At 39.1% G+C, this 19,171-nt stretch overlaps 1 protein-coding gene across 1 annotated transcript in view; it reads left to right on the top strand.

The window, feature by feature from the left end:
- Window positions 1–19,171, top strand: part of PTPN3 (protein tyrosine phosphatase non-receptor type 3) — a 651,525-nt gene that overhangs the window by 574,866 nt on the left and 57,488 nt on the right. The gene's annotated exons all lie outside the window — the stretch shown is intronic.

Raw genomic sequence — 19,171 nt, forward strand, 5'->3', positions numbered from 1 at the left:
AGCACACCTGGCCCTCAGTTACCTGACATCAAATTAAATCAACTGTGTAAATACATTCAGGCATACACATTACAGAGATATAAAGACAATTATTGTCCTGGAAAGAACTCTGAAGTTCAGCTATACTCCAAGGGAAATACTTATTCCAAATGTCTTAAATGTATGGTACAGTCTCATAAAGAGTCAGCCAGTTATTTCCGCCCAAGCAAAACTAGCTTAAATTAGTTTTAGGCACAAGATTAAGGATTCTTTTCAGCCTTAGGGCCTTGCTCTTATTTTCTTACAGGCAATTTTTGGGCTTTTTTTTTATTTTAATTTATTTATTATTATCCAACAATGTACAACAACATAATTTGGGCAAAATTATTACATTGACACATCTCACAGGATGATTTAAACATAAAAAAAAGAAACCCAGCAGAGTACTACATATGCTTTTTCTAACCACATATTTAGCTTTAAAATTCCTTTTTGAAACTATAACTAACATAAGTCATTACAATAGGATGCAAAGGAACCTTTCTTGACCCAACTCAAGGTTACATTTTAGGCCACACAATTTCTTGACATTCATATCTCTACAAATATAAAGAATTAATAACGAACAGATACATATGTTAAATATAGATTATACCTCTCTACATCTTACAAAAATACATCCTGTATTTTCTTAGCCCAATTTAAAAAAATAAAAATAAAAAAAATTAATGTCTAAATTCCTAGTAGTACTGATACTTAACTTAATAGATACCTAGGTTATAGCCCTAGAGAAAAGATGTACTTGTTGGAAGATTTTCTAATGAAATAACAAACACATAACAATAAATAACAAAAAACCACATGAGACAAAAAACAAGAAAGGGGAAAAAAAAAAAAAAAATGGGGAAAAAAAAGGGGGGAAGGAAAAGAAGGAAGGAAGGAAACCCCGGTACCTCTCTCTTCACCCCTCCACCTCTCAATATATGGCAGTTAAAATAAATTTTCCGATGCTAACTGTCATACTGAATGGGCAAAAAAGTTTCTATAAGTATCGGTAGAGCACAGGGGAGCTAATATTCGCTTCTGTATAGAAAGTGAGTATAAATTAATTATCGGACTCCAATTCCTAACAAATACCTCGGCCCTATCTTTAAATTGTAAAATTGTATTATGTGATTCAAACACAAGTTGTTGGAGCAACATGTTACGGAAGTGAGAGAATCTGGGAGGAAATCTGTCTTTCCATTTTTTCAATATCAGAATTCTAATTACCATAATTATTGTATTTAATATCCTGATATTTTTAGGTTTAACCCTAATTAGGTTCGGATGTATCTTGTATTTTAAAACAATCATGGAACTGCCGATTATACCAGTGGTTAACTTTGCCCCACAGTTGGTTTATTTTGGGGCAATAGAAAACCATATGTAAAATATCCGCATTTGATAAGTGACATTTTGGACACCATTGTTGTATTGAAGAAGAGAAATTAGACATTTTGAGGGGAGTTAGATATGAATTGTGTAATAATTTAATCTGTGATTCTTTCCATGCAATTGACACATTCAATTTCTCCAGTGCAGAGAAACTATAAGAGATATTAATTAATTCAAATCGAGGGAAATGTTGACACCAGAAAGAGACCAAATTTTGGGAAGAAATTTGGCCCTGTTTTGCAAGCATTATATTGTATAAAAGAGAAATTGTAAATTTGCCTGCAACAGCTTTTTTAATACACTCATTAATGTCTGACCATCGCAAATCAATACAACTATCCCAATCTTGCGAGTTAATAAAGTGCCGGGTTTGAAAATATGCAAATAGACTATGTTTTGGTAAATCAAATGAATCCATTAGATCATTAAAAGAGAATATCTGTCCTGAAGAACTAATAAGTTGGTACATATACTTAAGGCCCTTTTGGGCCCATATACTATATATTTGCACATTAATTCCTGGAGTAAATTCTGGGTTGCCTTGAATTGGTAAATACGCTGAGAATCTAAAATCTACATCGCCTATACTACAAATTTTTTGCCATGCTATGATTATATTCTTAAAGGATATAAGATTACAAATGTTTGATGGGAGTTTTTTAATTGAACAATGCAAAATTGCTTTTAAGGAGAAGGGAGCTATAAATAAACTCTCTATCTCTGCAGACAAAATTTTGTTTGAACTGATCAACCAACCCATAGCTATTTTGGTTAAAGTCATCAAGTTGTAAAGTTTAATATCTGGCAAAGCCAGTCCACCATTTCTCTTTTTTTGGCAAAGTTTAGCAATTGAGATACGAGGCTTTCGTTCTTTCCATAAAAATTGTGAACATGCAGTATAGAATTTTTGAATTTCCTGGTTAGGAATGAATAATGGAAGATTTTGCAGTAAATAAAGTATCCGTGGAAAAATAATTATTTTAACTAGGTTAACTCGAGCCGAGAGAGGAAGGGGAAATGACAACCAATTTTTAAGATCTGAAATGGCTTTCTCAAAAACCGGTTTAAAATTTAAATTATACCACATCTTGGGATTCCTATGTAATATAATACCCAAATATTTGATATTATCTGTGTTTTTAAAAGGGTGATCAGTACAGCTTCCCTTATGTTTTTTTATCCATAAAAGTTCACTTTTTTGGAGATTTATCTTATACCCTGCAAATGAACTGAAAGTTGAAAGTAAATAAAGAATTTTTGGAATGGACTTTATCGAATCCTCTAAAAAAATTAGCAAATCGTCAGCATAGGCAATTTTTTGGCTTTAATCCGGGTAGCGCTATTCTTTTCCACCTTATTTTATAGCCTCTTTATATTATTGCCAAAAGTCAGGGATCCTGTAAGCATCAATATCCTCCACACCACTTGGATTAAGTCAATGGTATGTGTAAAAATAGACAAGAATATTTTGCCAACTCATGGGAGAAAGACCCTTTTTTTTCCCTTTTATATTCAAAGCTATGGGATCTGGAACAGTCAGGCAACGGGACAGTACCCTCTAATCCCTGCTGTAATGAGCCATTGTCCGACCCAGCAGATCTTCCACCCGTTAAATAAACTAGTTGTAAGTTGCAAAAACAACCAATACTTGTGGTTATTTTATCTCCTCTTTGGTCTATTATAGTGCAGCAATTCTACCGTCACTACCTCCAGGGACCACCATTTCCGACAAGACACCTCCCGTCTGATCCAGCGATACTCTGCTGCGACCACTCCAGTGCTGCATCCACAATCCATTCCTTGCTATCGCAAGCTTGGCTGGGGTGCCGGGTTGAGAACTGCCTGACAATAGAGGGCTACTGCCCTGTATCCTCTCTTAGGCCAATTGAGCTTCAGCTTCTGACCGTCAATCTGCCATATGGGCCTCCAGAACACACCACCATCAGCTGGTCTCCCCGGGTGGAGTGAGTTGGTGTCTGCTATGGGGATCTTAAGGTGCCATGTGTGAAGTTGGCGTGGCTCGGTCTCGTAAGCAGGAGCGTACTTTGCTGTGACTAGCGTCTTGCTCCGCCCTCCGGAAGCTTCCACTGGATCGAACATTTTCCAGTGTTAATGTTTATATTGTTATATGCTAAGATATTTCCTTCAGCAAGCTTATGCAATAAATCTATTATGTTTAAGTGCATTCGGACCAGAATCTACTACTTTTTCTTTTGGATTTAAGAATGCATTCAAACAAAAGTGCTGATATTTTCGTGTCCATGCATCTTTCAACTAAGTGTAAAAGGTTAGTTCAGAATTTACCTTCTACTATTTCTTAGCCTGCTAAGGTTAAAGGGACATAATACTCATATGCTAAATCACTTGAAACTGATGCAGTATAACTGTAAAAAGCTGACAGGAAAATATCACCTGAGAATCTCTATGTAAAAAAGGAAGATATTTTACCTCACAATCTCCTCAGCTCAGCAGAGTAAGTTCTGTGTAAAAAGTTATACTCAGCTGCAGCCCAGCTGCAGGTAAAAAAATAAAAAAAAAATGAAGAAATGAACAGCAGCCAATCAGCATCAGCAGTGCTGAGGTCATGAACTTTTACTGTGATCTCATGATATTTGACTTGACTCTCATGAGATTTCATTGTAAACTTCCTTTACCTGATTGGTGAAATAAGATGAGAGTGCACGATGCTCATCCCTTCAGATGTCCCAGGACAGACACACTAAAATGCTGCTTAGAAATCCTTTACAATGGGAGGTGGCTACTGAGGAACTTTTGTTTTTAAACATTTGGGTATTATGGCCCTTTAATGTTTGTAGTTATGAGACTGCTGTGTCCTCAGAGGGGTGGCTTTCTCTGTTGATCAAGAGTATTCCTCTGATCATTAAACTGAAACATCCTTTTATTTTATGCTGAGAATATTTGTTCTCTTTTTAAGGGAATTTTGACTTACTTTAGAGGTTAATGATCCTAAAGTAGATGGGGATATATCAGTAAAGTGTTTACATACTGTTTTTAAACCCTTGGTGTATTTCTTGTCCCTGTTGCAGCTTCTGCGATTATATCCAGAGATTGGAATTATCCAGGTATACCTGTTATTCCTTCTGCAAGGTTTAAGAATTTGTACCCTTTACCGGCTTCTATTATTGTGCTTTGGGAAGCTTTTCCCAAAGTGGTTGTGGAAGATAGTTCTTTCTTTATAGTCCCTTTAGATAAGAAGTTAAAATCCTTCCTAAGGAGAGCTTATTTGCAAGCAACTTATATTTTCAGTCCAGTAATATCTATTATTGATGTGGCTGCCCCGTGATCTTTTGGATATATAGTCTTTCTGTGCAATTTTTTATATGATTCTGCCAGTAAAGTTTTTTTTTGTTTTTTTTAAACCTTTTTAATTATGTTCCATAAGATGATTTTCTACTCTTTCTTGTTTTCCTCCTTATCTTAGTTTTCTTCAGGTTGTGTCTTCTGAGTCCTGACAATATTAGCTGAGGCATTGTTGTTTCTTCTGTCTGTCTTAATTTTAAGAATTATTCAGAGAGATCTCTTCATGTGTTGGATTCTGTTAGAGCTTTGAAGTGTTGTGCAGACACTACTTAGGATTTCATACAAACGTTCGGCTAGATTACGAGTTTTGCGGTAAGAGGGGTGCGGTGCTAACTTGCACGTTATTGTCACCGCTCACTTTCCTACAGCGCTGGTATTACAGGTTTTCATAAACCTGGCGTTATTAGGCAAGAAGTGAACGTAGAGCAAAATTGTGCTCCATACCGCATTCCAATACCAGCGCTGCTGAAAGCTGCGGTGAGCTGGTTTTACGTGCTCCTGCACGATTTCCCCATAGACATCAATGGGGAGAGCCGGCTGATAAAAAGTCTAACACCTGCAAAAAAGCAGCGTAAAGCTCAGTAATGCAGCCCCATTGATTCCTATGGGGAAACAACATTTATGTTTACACCTAACACCCTAAATTGAACCCCCAGTCTAAACACCCCTAATCTTACCACCCCTAATCTGCCGCCCCGGACATCGCTGACAACTACATTATACTTATTAACCCCTAATCTGCCGCTTCGGACATCGCCATCACCTACATTATACTTATTAACCCCTAATCTGCTGCCCCCAACATCGCTGACACCTACATTATATTTATTAACCCCTAATCTGCCGCCCCTAATGTCACCGCAACCTACCTACACTTATTAACCCCTACTCTACCGCCCCGAACGTCGCCGCCACTATAATAAACATATTAACCCCTAAACCGCCATACTCCCACATCGCAAACACTACTTAAATATTATTAACCCCTTATCTGCTGCCCCAAACATTGCCGCCACTATAATAAACATATTAACCCCTAAACCGCCATACTCCCACATCGCAGACACTAGTTAAATATTATTAACCCTAATCTGCCGCCCCTAACATCGCCGCCACCTACCTACATTTATTAACCCCTAATCTGCCGCCACTATACTAAATTTATTAACCCCTAAACCTAAGTCTAACCCTAGCCCCCCTAACTTAAATATAATTCAAATAAATCTATAAAAAAAATTCCTATCATTAACTAAATAATTCCTATTTAAAACTAAATACTTACCTATAAAATAAACCCTAAACTAGCTACAATATAACTAATAGTTGTATTGTAGCTAGCTTAGACCTAGATTTGGAGTTTGGCGTTAGCCGTGAAAACCAGCGTTAGAGGCTCCTAACGCTGGTTTTAGGCTACCGCCGGTATTTGGAGTCACTCAAAATAGGGTCTAACGCTCACTTTTCAGCCGCGACTTTTCCATACCGCAGATCCCCTTACGTCAATTGCGTATCCTATCTTTTCAATGGGATTTTTCTAACTCCGGTATTTAGAGTCGTTTCTGAAGTGAGCGTTAGACATCTAACGACAAAACTCCAGCCGCAGGAAAAAAAGTCAGTAGTTAAGAGCTTTCTGGGCTAACGCCGGTTTCTAAAGCTCTTAACTACTGTACTCTAAAGTACACTAACACCCATAAACTACCTATGTACCCCTAAACCGAGGTCCCCCCACATCGCCGACACTCTAATAATTTTTTTTAACCCCTAATCTGCCGACTGCCACCTACGTTATCCTTATGTACCCCTAATCTGCTGCCCCTAACACCGCCGACCCCTATATTATATTTATTAACCCCTAATCTGCCCCCCTCAACGTCACCTCCACCTGCCTACACTTATTAACCCCTAATCTGCCGACCGGACCTGAGCGCTACTATAATAAAGTTATTAACCCCTAATCCGCCTCACTAACCCTATAATAAATAGTATTAACCCCTAATCTGCCCTCCCTAACATCGCCGACACCTAACTTCAATTATTAACCCCTAATCTGCCGACCGGAGCTCACCACTATTCTAATAAATGTATTAACCCCTAAAGCTAAGTCTAACACTAACACCCCCCCTAAGTTAAATATAATTTACATCTAACGAAATAAATTAACTCTTATTAAATAAATTATTCCTATTTAAAGCTAAATACTTACCTGTAAAATAAACCCTAATATAGCTACAATATAACTAATAGTTGTATTGTAGCTAGCTTAGACCTAGATTTGGAGTTTGGCGTTAGCCGTGAAAACCAGCGTTAGAGGCTCCTAACGCTGGTTTTAGGCTACCGCCGGTATTTGGAGTCACTCAAAATAGGGTCTAACGCTCACTTTTCAGCCGCGACTTTTCCATACCGCAGATCCCCTTACGTCAATTGCGTATCCTATCTTTTCAATGGGATTTTTCTAACTCCGGTATTTAGAGTCGTTTCTGAAGTGAGCGTTAGACATCTAACTACAAAACTCCAGCCGCAGGAAAAAAAGTCAGTAGTTAAGAGCTTTCTGGGCTAACGCCGGTTTCTAAAGCTCTTAACTACTGTACTCTAAAGTACACTAACACCCATAAACTACCTATGTACCCCTAAACCGAGGTCCCCCCACATCGCCGACACTCTAATAATTTTTTTTAACCCCTAATCTGCCGACTGCCACCTACGTTATCCTTATGTACCCCTAATCTGCTGCCCCTAACACCGCCGACCCCTATATTATATTTATTAACCCCTAATCTGCCCCCCTCAACGTCACCTCCACCTGCCTACACTTATTAACCCCTAATCTGCCGACCGGACCTGAGCGCTACTATAATAAAGTTATTAACCCCTAATCCGCCTCACTAACCCTATAATAAATAGTATTAACCCCTAATCTGCCCTCCCTAACATCGCCGACACCTAACTTCAATTATTAACCCCTAATCTGCCGACCGGAGCTCACCACTATTCTAATAAATGTATTAACCCCTAAAGCTAAGTCTAACACTAACACCCCCCCTAAGTTAAATATAATTTACATCTAACGAAATAAATTAACTCTTATTAAATAAATTATTCCTATTTAAAGCTAAATACTTACCTGTAAAATAAACCCTAATATAGCTACAACATAAATTATAATTATATTATAGCTATTTTAGGATTAATATTTATTTTACAGGTAACTTTGTATTTATTTTAACCAGGTACAATAGCTATTAAATAGTTATGAACTATTTAATAGCTAAAATAGTTAAAATAATTACAAATTTACCTGTAAAATAAATCCTAACCTAAGTTACAATTAAACCTAACACTATACTATCAATAAATTAATTAAATAAACTACCTACAATTACCTACAATTAACCTAACAATACACTATCAATAAATTAATTAAATACAATTCCTACAAATAAATACAATTAAATAAACTTGCTAAAGTATAAAAAAGAACTAAGTTACAAAAAATAAAAAAATATTTACAAACATAAGAAAAATATTACAACAATTTTAAACTAATTACACCTACTCTAAGCCCCCTAATAAAATAACAAAGCCCCCCAAAATAAAAAAATGCCCTACCCTATTCTAAATAACTAAAGTTCAAAGCTCTTTTACCTTACCAGCCCTGAACAGGGCCCTTTGCGGGGCATGCCCCAAGAAGTTCAGCTCTTTTGCCTGTAAAAAAAAAATACAATACCCAAGCCCCCCAACATTACAACCCACCACCCACATACCCCTAATCTAACCCAAACCCCCCTTAAATAAACCTAACACTAAGCCCCTGAAGATCTTCCTACCTTGTCTTCACCTCACCGGGTTCAACGATCTGTCCAGAAGAGCTCCTCCGATGTCCTGATCCAAGCCCAAGCGGGGGGCTGAAGAGGTCCATGATCCGGCTGAAGTCTTCATCCAAGCGGGAGCTGAAGAGGTCCATGATCCAGATGAAGTCTTCATCCAAGCAGGAGCTGAAGAGGTCCATGATCCGGATGAAGTCTTCTATCAACGGCATCTTCAATCTTCTTTCTTCCGGATCCATCTTGCAGACCTCCGACGCGGAACATCCTGCTGGCCCGACGGACTAACGACGAATGACGGTTCCTTTAAGGGACGTCATCCAAGATGACGTCCCTCGAATTCCATCAGCCCTCGAATTCCATCAGCCAATCAGAATTTTCCTACTTTAATTCCGATTGGCTGATAGAATCCTATCAGCCAATCGGAATTCGAGGGACGCCATCTTGGATGATGTCCCTTAAAGGAACCGTCATTCGTCGTTAGTCCGTCGGGCCAGCAGGATGTTCTGCGTCGGAGGTCTGCAAGATGGATCCGGAAGAAAGAAGATTGAAGATGCCGTTGATAGAAGACTTCATCCGGATCATGGACCTCTTCAGCTCCCGCTTGGATGAAGACTTCATCCGGATCATGGACCTCTTCAGCTCCCGCTTGGATGAAGACTTCATCCGGATCATGGACCTCTTCAGCTCCCGCTTGGATGAAGACTTCAGCCGGATCATGGACCTCTTCAGCCCCCCGCTTGGGCTTGGATCAGGACATCGGAGGAGCTCTTCTGGACAGATCGTTGAACCCGGTGAGGTGAAGACAAGGTAGGAAGATCTTCAGGGGCTTAGTGTTAGGTTTATTTAAGGGGGGTTTGGGTTAGATTAGGGGTATGTGGGTGGTGGGTTGTAATGTTGGGGGGCTTGGGTATTGTATTTTTTTTTTACAGGCAAAAGAGCTGAACTTCTTGGGGCATGCCCCGCAAAGGGCCCTGTTCAGGGCTGGTAAGGTAAAAGAGCTTTGAACTTTAGTTATTTAGAATAGGGTAGGGCATTTTTTTATTTTGGGGGGCTTTGTTATTTTATTAGGGGGCTTAGAGTAGGTGTAATTAGTTTAAAATTGTTGTAATATTTTTCTTATGTTTGTAAATATTTTTTTATTTTTTGTAACTTAGTTCTTTTTTATTTTTTGTACTTTAGCAAGTTTATTTAATTGTATTTATTTGTAGGAATTGTATTTAATTAATTTATTGATAGTGTAGTGTTAGGTTAATTGTAGGTAATTGTAGGTAGTTTATTTAATTAATTTATTGATAGTATAGTGTTAGGTTTAATTGTAACTTAGGTTAGGATTTATTTTACAGGTAAATTTGTAATTATTTTAACTATTTTAGCTATTAAATAGCTCTTAACTATTTAATAGCTATTGTACCTGGTTAAAATAAATACAAAGTTACCTGTAAAATAAATATTAATCCTAAAATAGCTATAATATAATTATAATTTATATTGTAGCTATATTAGGATTTATTTTACAGGTAAGTATTTAGCTTTAAATAGGAATAATTTATTTAATAAGAGTTAATTAATTTCGTTAGATTAAAATTATATTTAACTTGGGGGGGGGTGTTAGTGTTAGGGTTAGACTTAGCTTTAGGGGTTAATACATTTATTAGAATAGCGGTGAGCTCCGGTCGGTAGATTAGGGGTTAATAATTGAAGTTAGGTGTCGGCGATGTTAGGGAGGGCAGATTAGGGGTTAATACTATTTATTATAGGGTTAGTGAGGCGGATTTGGGGTTAACAACTTTATTATAGTAGCGCTCAGGTCCGCTCGGCAGATTAGGGGTTAATAAGTGTAGGCAGGTGGAGGCGACGTTGTGGGGGGCAGATTAGGGGTTAATAAATATAATATAGGGGTCGGCGATGTTAGGGAAGCAGATTAGGGGTACATAGGGATAATGTAAGTAGCGGCGGTTTACGGAGCGGCAGATTAGGGGTTAATAATAATATGCAGGGGTCAGCGATAGCGGGGGCAGCAGATTAGGGGTTAATAAGTGTAAGGTTAGGGGTGTTTAGACTCGGGGTACATGTTAGAGTGTTAAGTGCAGACGTAGGAAGGGTTACCGCATAGCAAACAATGGGGCTGCGTTAGGAGCTGAATGCGGCTTTTTTGCAGGTGTTTGGTTTTTTTTTCAGCTCAAACAGCTCCATTGTTTCCTATGGGGGAATCGTGCACGAGCACGTTTTTGAGGCTGGCCGCGTCCGTAAGCAACTCAGGTATCGAGAGTTGAAGCTGCGTTAAAAATGCTCTACGCTCCTTTTTTGGAGCCTAACGCAGCCATTCTGTGGACTCTCAATACCAGAGTTATTTTTATGGTGCGGCCAGAAAAAAGCCGGCGTTAGTTTTTCGGGTCGTTACCGACAAAGCTCCAAATCTAGCCGTTAGTTTTTATTTTTTATTTTACAGGCAAGTTTGTATTTATTTTAACTTAGTAGAATAGTTACTAAATAGTTATTAACTATTTACTAGCTACCTAGCTAAAATAAATACAAATTTACCTGTAAAATTAAACCTAACCTGAGTTAATAATATTTAACTAGTGTTTGCGATGCAGGAGTACGGCGGTTTAGGGGTTAATATGTTTATTATAGTGGCGGCGATGTCCGGAGTGGCAGATTAGGGGTTAATAATTTTATTTTAGTGTTTGCGATGTGGGAGGGCCTCCGTTTAGGGGTTAATAGGTAGTTTATGTCTGTTAGAGTACTTTTTAGCACTTTAGTTATGAGTTTTATGCTACAGCTTTGTAACGTAAAACTCATAACTACTGACTTTAGATTGCGTTACAAATCTTGTGTGATAGGCTGTACCGTTCACTTTTTGGCCTCCCAGAAAAAGCTTGTAATATCGGCGCTATGGAAGTCCCATTGAAAAAAGACTTTACGCAAATTGCGTAAGTTAATTTGCGGTACGGCCAAAAAAGTCTGCGGTGCCCCTAAATCTGCAAGACTCGTAATACCAGCGGTAGTGAAAAAGCAGCGTTATGAGCCTTGACGCTGCTTTTTCACTCATACCGCAAAACTCGTAATCTGGCCGTTTGTTTGTTCTTTGGTTCTATGAGGGGCAGAACATTTCTGCTGTTTCTTTGACTTCTTGGTTGAAGCTTCTGATTCATATAGTTTTCCTGGAGGCAGGTCAGCCTCCACCTAGATGGATTTCTGCTCATTCTACCAGATCATTTGCGGCCACTTGGGCTGTTTAGAATGTTTTATCCGTTGGTCAAATTTGCAAAGCAGCTACTTAGTCTTCTTTGCATATTTGTATCTAAATTCTACTATTTTAATGTTTTTTCTTCTACTGAGGCAGCCTTTCGTAGGATATCCTTCAGACAGTTGTCTTAGGTCAATTTGTTTTTTCCTGTTGGTTAATTTTACTTGGCTTTTTTAGGCTTTATTTGTGTTGTGTACTTAGTTTCTCAGTGGAAAAAGATGTTTTTTATATCCTACCCTTTTATTGGTATTACATAAACATAATTTATGGTTACCCTGTATTTTCTTGGTTGTTTTGATCTTTTTTCCTCTGCCCCTATTTTTTTAAATTACTTTTCCTTCCTCTTTGTGCTTAGCTATATGTTACACTGAGGTGGGTGGGTTTTATAGAGTTGTTGGAGTTTGGGAATCTTTGTCTCCTCTTAGTGGTAGGAAAGAATAATTCCCAGGAGTAATGGATTGTGGTCTCTCACTGCCATGAAATAAATGAATTTATCAGATAAGCATAAATTATGTTCTTCTTTAGATGTTGTGTGACTGTGCATGATTGCAAACATAGGGAAATAAATGTATGTACATTTTAAATGTAGGTAGCCATAATTAAAGGGACAATGAATACTCACTTATTCTTTTGGATCTTTCTGCTGCTTTCGACACAGTTGACCATCCTCTGCTCTTACAAATTCTGTATTGTTTTGGCATCAGAGACACAGCCCTGTCCTGGCTGGCTTTCTATCTCTAAAACTGCTTGTTTATAGTTTCCTTTAACATCATGATAGTTTGCCCCTCTCAGTAGAAGTACCACAAGGCTATTGGGTCCCTTGCTATTTTTTTATATCCTCTCTTGAAAAACGTTTATCTCCCTTCAGTACCACTTATATGCTGATGACACCCACATTTATCTTTCCTCTCCTGGTAGCCCTCCCTCTTTACTCAATCAGATTTATAATTTTCTCTCTGAAATTTCCCCTTGGATTTTTTCACACTACCTCCAACTCAATCCTTCTAAAACTGAGCTGCTTCTTTTTCCCCCTCTCCCTAGACACTCCAAACCTGTCATTTCTCTTACTGTAGGAGGTTCTGTTCTCAACTCCTCATCCCATGTCCCCTGTCTTTTTGTCACACTTGTATCTGAATCCCATCTACTCCACACATACAACTGATTACTAAATCCTGCTGTGCACACCTACACAACATTTATAGAATTCACCTTTCCTTACGCAAAAAACTACAAAAATACAAATTTTATTATTTTGTAATGTATTGACTACTGCAACCTACTCTTAAATGGCCTTCCCAATTCCCACTTCTCCCCCTCCAATCTATCATGTATGCTTCAGCTAGACTAATCCTCCTAAGTCACAGATCTGCATCAGTTGCCGTACTCTGCCAGTCCCTATACTGGCTCCCCATACACTTTAGACTACAATTCAAAATATTAACCCTAACCTATAAAGCACTCAACAGCCTCACACCTAACTATATTTCCTCACTCATATCCAAATATACCCGACCGCCCTCTTTGGTCAACCTCGGGCCTATGACAAAGACTTCTCACACGCTGCTCTCTGTCCCTCTCCATCAGTCTCCAAACTTGTATAGTTTCAGGCTCTCTTTGAAGACCCACTTAATTATAGAGGCTTACCATCTCTTCTCTGTTTTTTCATCCAAACCAAATAAATCTTGAATTGACTTGACTTGCTTGTGCAACTATAATCCACTAGACAAGCTACCCGAAATCTTAGTCTCTGCACCCTAAACCGTAGACTGTATTTCTCCGGAACAGAACCCTTCTTTTCCTTTATTAACTTGTTTTGTTTAGTCTTTTTTGTATTTGTATCTTACCACAACTCTGTAATTGTACACCCCTACTTTTAGACCCAGCACTATAGAATTTTGTGTCACAATACAAATACATGATGATAATAATAAAAAAATAGTTGTTTAGATATTGAAGAAATAGGCTTACACTTTTAGTCTCAATAAAGTAATTAGTACTGACATGTTGTAGAGAGAGAGCGTGAAAGAGAAGGGGGAGAGAGAGAGCAAAAGAGAGGTGGTGCGAGAGAGAGCGTAAAAGAGAGGGGGGGAGAGAGCACAAAAGAGAGGGGGGGAGAGCACAAAAGAGAGCGGGGAGAGAGCAAAAGAGAGGTGGAGCAAGAGAGAGCGCAAAAGAGAGGGGGAGAGAGCGCAAAAGAGAGGGGGAGAGAGCACAAAAGAGAGGGGGAGAGAGAGAGCAAGAGGTGGGACCGCTGTACTGCAAAAAATGGCCAGTGTGAACGGGATTTAGGACTAGTTTATAATTAATGACAAGGAGAAGAGACATGTAGAATATTTATAGTACAGCATTGGGTAATATATGCACACATAAGGATATCTGTATTCAATAATGCTTTATTTACAAATATTAAGTACATTTAAGAGAAAACATTAACTAATTTGCTATTCAATCTTAAAAGCAAGCAGTGCTTTATTAATATTAAGCAATTATTTTTTTACTATGCTTGCAATCTATACTGTCTGTGTGTATGCTTACTTGCAAATGATTATCCGCTTTTTATATCAATCTGCCTACGTATGTATATAATATGTACTTTTCCTACTGGTAGTGAGATGGTTAAATTGATTATTTTTTTAAGGGGGGACGGAATATTGCCCTATAAAAACACACCCTCCAGGTTGGAGGGTTAAATCTATGATTACGTCCAGACGGGCTGAAACATGTTAGGCTGTGTACTTGTTTTTTAATCTGGAGACTCTGCTACTAAGGATTTCAATGGATATATTCTTTGAATAAAAATTTGGATTTTTTATGATTACCCTCTGGATGCCTGGAATTCTTCACTTTTCGAGTGGAATGTGTGCCAAAACGGAGCCACAATGTCCACCTGGCATACCCCAAGTATGTAGCACCCCAGTTCTTGGTCACATAATGCTTTTAAAGTCCGGCATAGTGTTCAGGCCACCTGGCTGTATTGTGCCTAATCTGAACATCCACTGGGCCTCTCGTTTCAAGAGTTGCTTGTTCTGGTCGCCCCCCTGATCCAGTGGGGGTATGTGGTCTATTAGGATATAGCGGATGGAGGACACTGAGTGTGCCTTCTTAGCGCAATGTCGCGCCACTGGCTGTTCAGAGTCACCGTTTTTAAGTGCTGTCCTTATGGCGTGGCGGTGATTGGCCATACGCTCACGAAGTGTGCCAGAGGTCTTCCCTATGTAGAAGCAGGAACATGGACAAAACAATAAGTATATAACGTGAGTGGTGGTACACGTTATGGAGTGTCGAATAGAAAATGTTCGATTGGTGTGTGGGTGATGGAAAACTTTAGTACCCACTAGGCCATTGCACGTTGTGCAGCCCAAACAGCGGTAGGAGCCTTTTATATTCCTTTTCTTTATAGTCGAATAACTTTGTTTGGGATCCGTTTTCACCAGAAGATCTTTGAGATTGGTTCCCCTCTTAAACCCAACCATAGGTCGTAGATTCTGAGTAAATGTGAGTTTTGGGTCCGAAGACATAATTGGCCAGTGCTGTCGGAGGATCTGGCCAATATTTTTTGTCTCTGGAGTAAAAGTGGTAGACATAACCCATGGCTGTGCCAGCAGTTTGCAAATAAAAACTACTTTCGAATCGAAAGTAGTTTTTTAAACAGGCAGAATTCAATGAGGGACAATAGAAATTCTACTGGCGGACCCTCATAAAGGGGGTTACCCGTGAGATTCTCTTGTATGGCTTTAAGTCCATCAAGATGGGGTATGATGGTATACAGACTGTTGACATCCAGAGTGACGAGTAAATCGTCTGGCTGGATGTCAACAGTCCGTATTTTACGAATGAAATCATTCGTGTCCATCACGTAAGACCGTGTTTCCTTCACCACTGGCTGTAAAAGTACGTCCACATATTGTGCTACAGGCTGGGTGAGTGACTCCCTAGCTGACACAATAGGACGGCCCGGTGGGTGGTCTAATGTTTTATGAATTTTGGGGATTGAATATAAGATGGGTATCTTAGGGTATGTAGTAATACAAAAGTCACGAATGTGCTCAGTTATGTACCCCTGTTCAAATCCCAATTCAATCAATTTGTCAAGTTGTGTTTTAAATGATGTAGTAGGGTCAGAAGTCAACAATTTATATGTCTGAGTGTCTGACAATTGTTTCAGGATGTCCTCTCTATAATCACTATAGTCTAAAAGAACAATGGCCCCGCCCTTGTCGGCGGGCCTTATGACTATAGAGGAGTCATGCTGAAGGGTTTGAATGGCCTTTAATTCATCTCTTGAGAGATTATGTTTCCATAATGTGTCTTTTCTGGCTGTGTCCAAGTCCTGGGTGATCAACCTCAAGAATGTTTTGGTACTTGGACTGCTGTTACTGGGTTCAAAAGAACTGGGTACTTTGCATTTAAGTTCAATGTGTGATTTTTGTGAAGGCGAATCCTTGTTTTGAAAAAATTCTTTAATCTTAAGGGATCTATTCAGTTTGTAAAGGTCTAATTTGAGATCAAATTCAGAGACTGAAGTGCTCGGTACAAAAGATAAACCTTTATTGAGTACTTTGCGTTCAGTATCAGTCAAGATATGTGTACTCAAATTGACAATTATGTCCTCTGTCGTGGTCGTCTGGGGGGTCTGTGTCTGATACCCCGCCCGCCTGATATGGGGTCTGTAATGCCTCCCCCTCCCCGAGACCGTGTAGTTACCCCTAAAAAATGACTGGGGGTTGAGTGTGATCTTGGTTCATGTGAGGAGAATTGATCTTGGTGCCTATGTTGACCAGGTGGAGTAAACACAGTGCCAGAGGGGTTCCTATCGGTATCAGTGGAGTCTTCCCCACTTGTATCTACCGTGTCAAAGTGTACCCGTCTGGTTCTGTGTCTCTTCCTGGTCTGATTCCCCTGTGTGTTGGTCAGCCATTTGTACACTTTTCCCTGCGTGTAATCACTATTGACAGTATCCAGTTTTTTTTTTTTAAATGTGATTAAATCACTCTGGTATTTGTCAATTTGTAATTTAATTTTTGATAACCAGTTCTCTTGGGTGTCGTTGGTGAGTGTGATGCTGTGTAGAGATTCAAATGTTTGTATTTCTGTCCTAACTTTACTTAGGATTGCTGTAACCTCCTCTATAACCAAAAGTATTAGGTCTAAAGAGCACTTATTTAGAATAAAACACCATTTTTTTCTAAATTCTGGGTTATCACGTCCAATAGTGGGTATATTGTGGACTCTAAAACCACGGGGAATGTGTCCTGTTCTATAATAGTCAGACAGATAGCTGCCATGTAACGCTAGATCAACCTCTCTTTTTTTTAATTTGAGTAAAGAATAATACAAATTAACTGGGGTCTCACCAATTGTTTTGGAGATGGGTGCGAATAGAATCCGATCAGCATCATCAGTAGTATAGGATACAGTGCCTGTCTGTGCTGCCACGGCCTGGCAAGTCAGGTCTTCCACCTGGGTGTTGGGATCTGGGATGTTGGTATCCTCTGTTCTCAGTTGTGTTGTCATGCTGGAGGGGAGCATGAAGTGGTGTATAGGTGAAAAGGATGTTGAAAGAGTTAGTTCACTGCAGCCAAAATCCAAATGCACACAGTACTGTCAGCTCAGAAGGAATTGAGCAGTCCAATTATAAAAGCGCTGGAGATGTAAATAAATGAGGTTAAGCAAAGGGGTTCACTGGTCAAAAAATAAGTAGTAAACGATTTCCAGTTCAGCCCACAAATGGTCAACACGCCTGGGTGCAATGATGTATTGTAAAATAGAAAACAAGAGAATGCACTCTCAGGACTTTTTGCAAAAGAAACCAATTTAATGGAACGTTTTCGGGGTTCACAACCCCTTCATCAGCATGCAAAACAAACAAAATCCAACTCATTTATAGTGTTACATATCAATTACATCACATCAACCTGAGTGTCTCCAAATGAAAAGTGCGCCAATTTTTTTTGAATTTGGAACGCATCTTGCGTTCCACAGTGTTACCCGAAACCGGAAGTTGTATTGCCTCACTTCCGGTTTACGGATTAGATCAACAAACATAAAATTAATATAAAATTATACACTCTACAATTTTAAACATATTAGGGTGACATACTAATGTAGAGACTTGTTATAACAAAAATGTGCCACATTATCATAAGTGCCTATAAACTTTTGTGATGAATATGCGGTGTTAAATGTTACTGCGTCCAGTCGGCATGGAGACAGTCACCATGGTGATCATATACAATCCGGTTTACCCGAAAGTGTCACAGCTTATGTGGAATTTATAATTACATGCCAGCTGTATGGGACCACAGTTTTCAAACTGTATACGATCATATCGCATATTGAAAATAATCATTAAAAATTTAAAAAATTAAAAAGTTGGACCATATAACAGTACAGGTGATTAGAGTGGCATAAATGGTTTGATGTGTTTAATAACACTACCAACAACGTCAAGTTCAAGATGACAGAGGATACCGTATCCATTCATTTCTTGGACTTGACAGTTTTCAAGGATTCCAACAAATTAGGAACCACATTATATCATAAACCCACCGACCGCAACTCCATACTAAGGGCAGACAGTTGCCATCCTCCAGCCCTATTAAAAGGCATAGTAAAATCACAATGCATAAGAACAATGCGCAACAATTCTAATCCTGAAGCTGGGATCTCCCAATTGAAAGGAGTGGGCGAGAGGTTCCAGAACAGGGGCTACAAGATCCCGATAATACAGGACGCCATTGAATCCGTTTCAATGCTAACACAGACGGAATTGATTATTCCCAAACCCAAAAGGGATGCTAGTGACAAGCTCATTATGTCTACCACTTTTACTCCAGAGACAAAAAATATTGGCCAGATCCTCCGACAGCACTGGCCAATTATGTCTTCGGACCCAAAACTCACATTTACTCAGAATCTACGACCTATGGTTGGGTTTAAGAGGGGAACCAATCTCAAAGATCTTCTGGTGAAAACGGATCCCAAACAAAGTTATTCGACTATAAAGAAAAGGAATATAAAAGGCTCCTACCGCTGTTTGGGCTGCACAACGTGCAATGGCCTAGTGGGTACTAAAGTTTTCCATCACCCACACACCAATCGAACATTTTCTATTTGACACTCCATAACGTGTACCACCACTCACGTTATATACTTATTGTTTTGTCCATGTTCCTGCTTCTACATAGGGAAGACCTCTGGCACACTTTGTGAGCGTATGGCCAATCACCGCCACGCCATAAGGGACAGCACTTAAAAAACGGTGACTCTGAACAGCCAGTGGAGCGACATTGCGCTAAGAAGGCACACTCAGTGTCCTCCATCCGCTATATCCTAATAGACCACATACCCCCACTGGATCGGG

Source organism: Bombina bombina, chromosome 5 (genome assembly GCF_027579735.1).
Source record: "Bombina bombina isolate aBomBom1 chromosome 5, aBomBom1.pri, whole genome shotgun sequence".
In the NCBI taxonomy this organism is placed as follows: domain Eukaryota; kingdom Metazoa; phylum Chordata; class Amphibia; order Anura; family Bombinatoridae; genus Bombina; species Bombina bombina.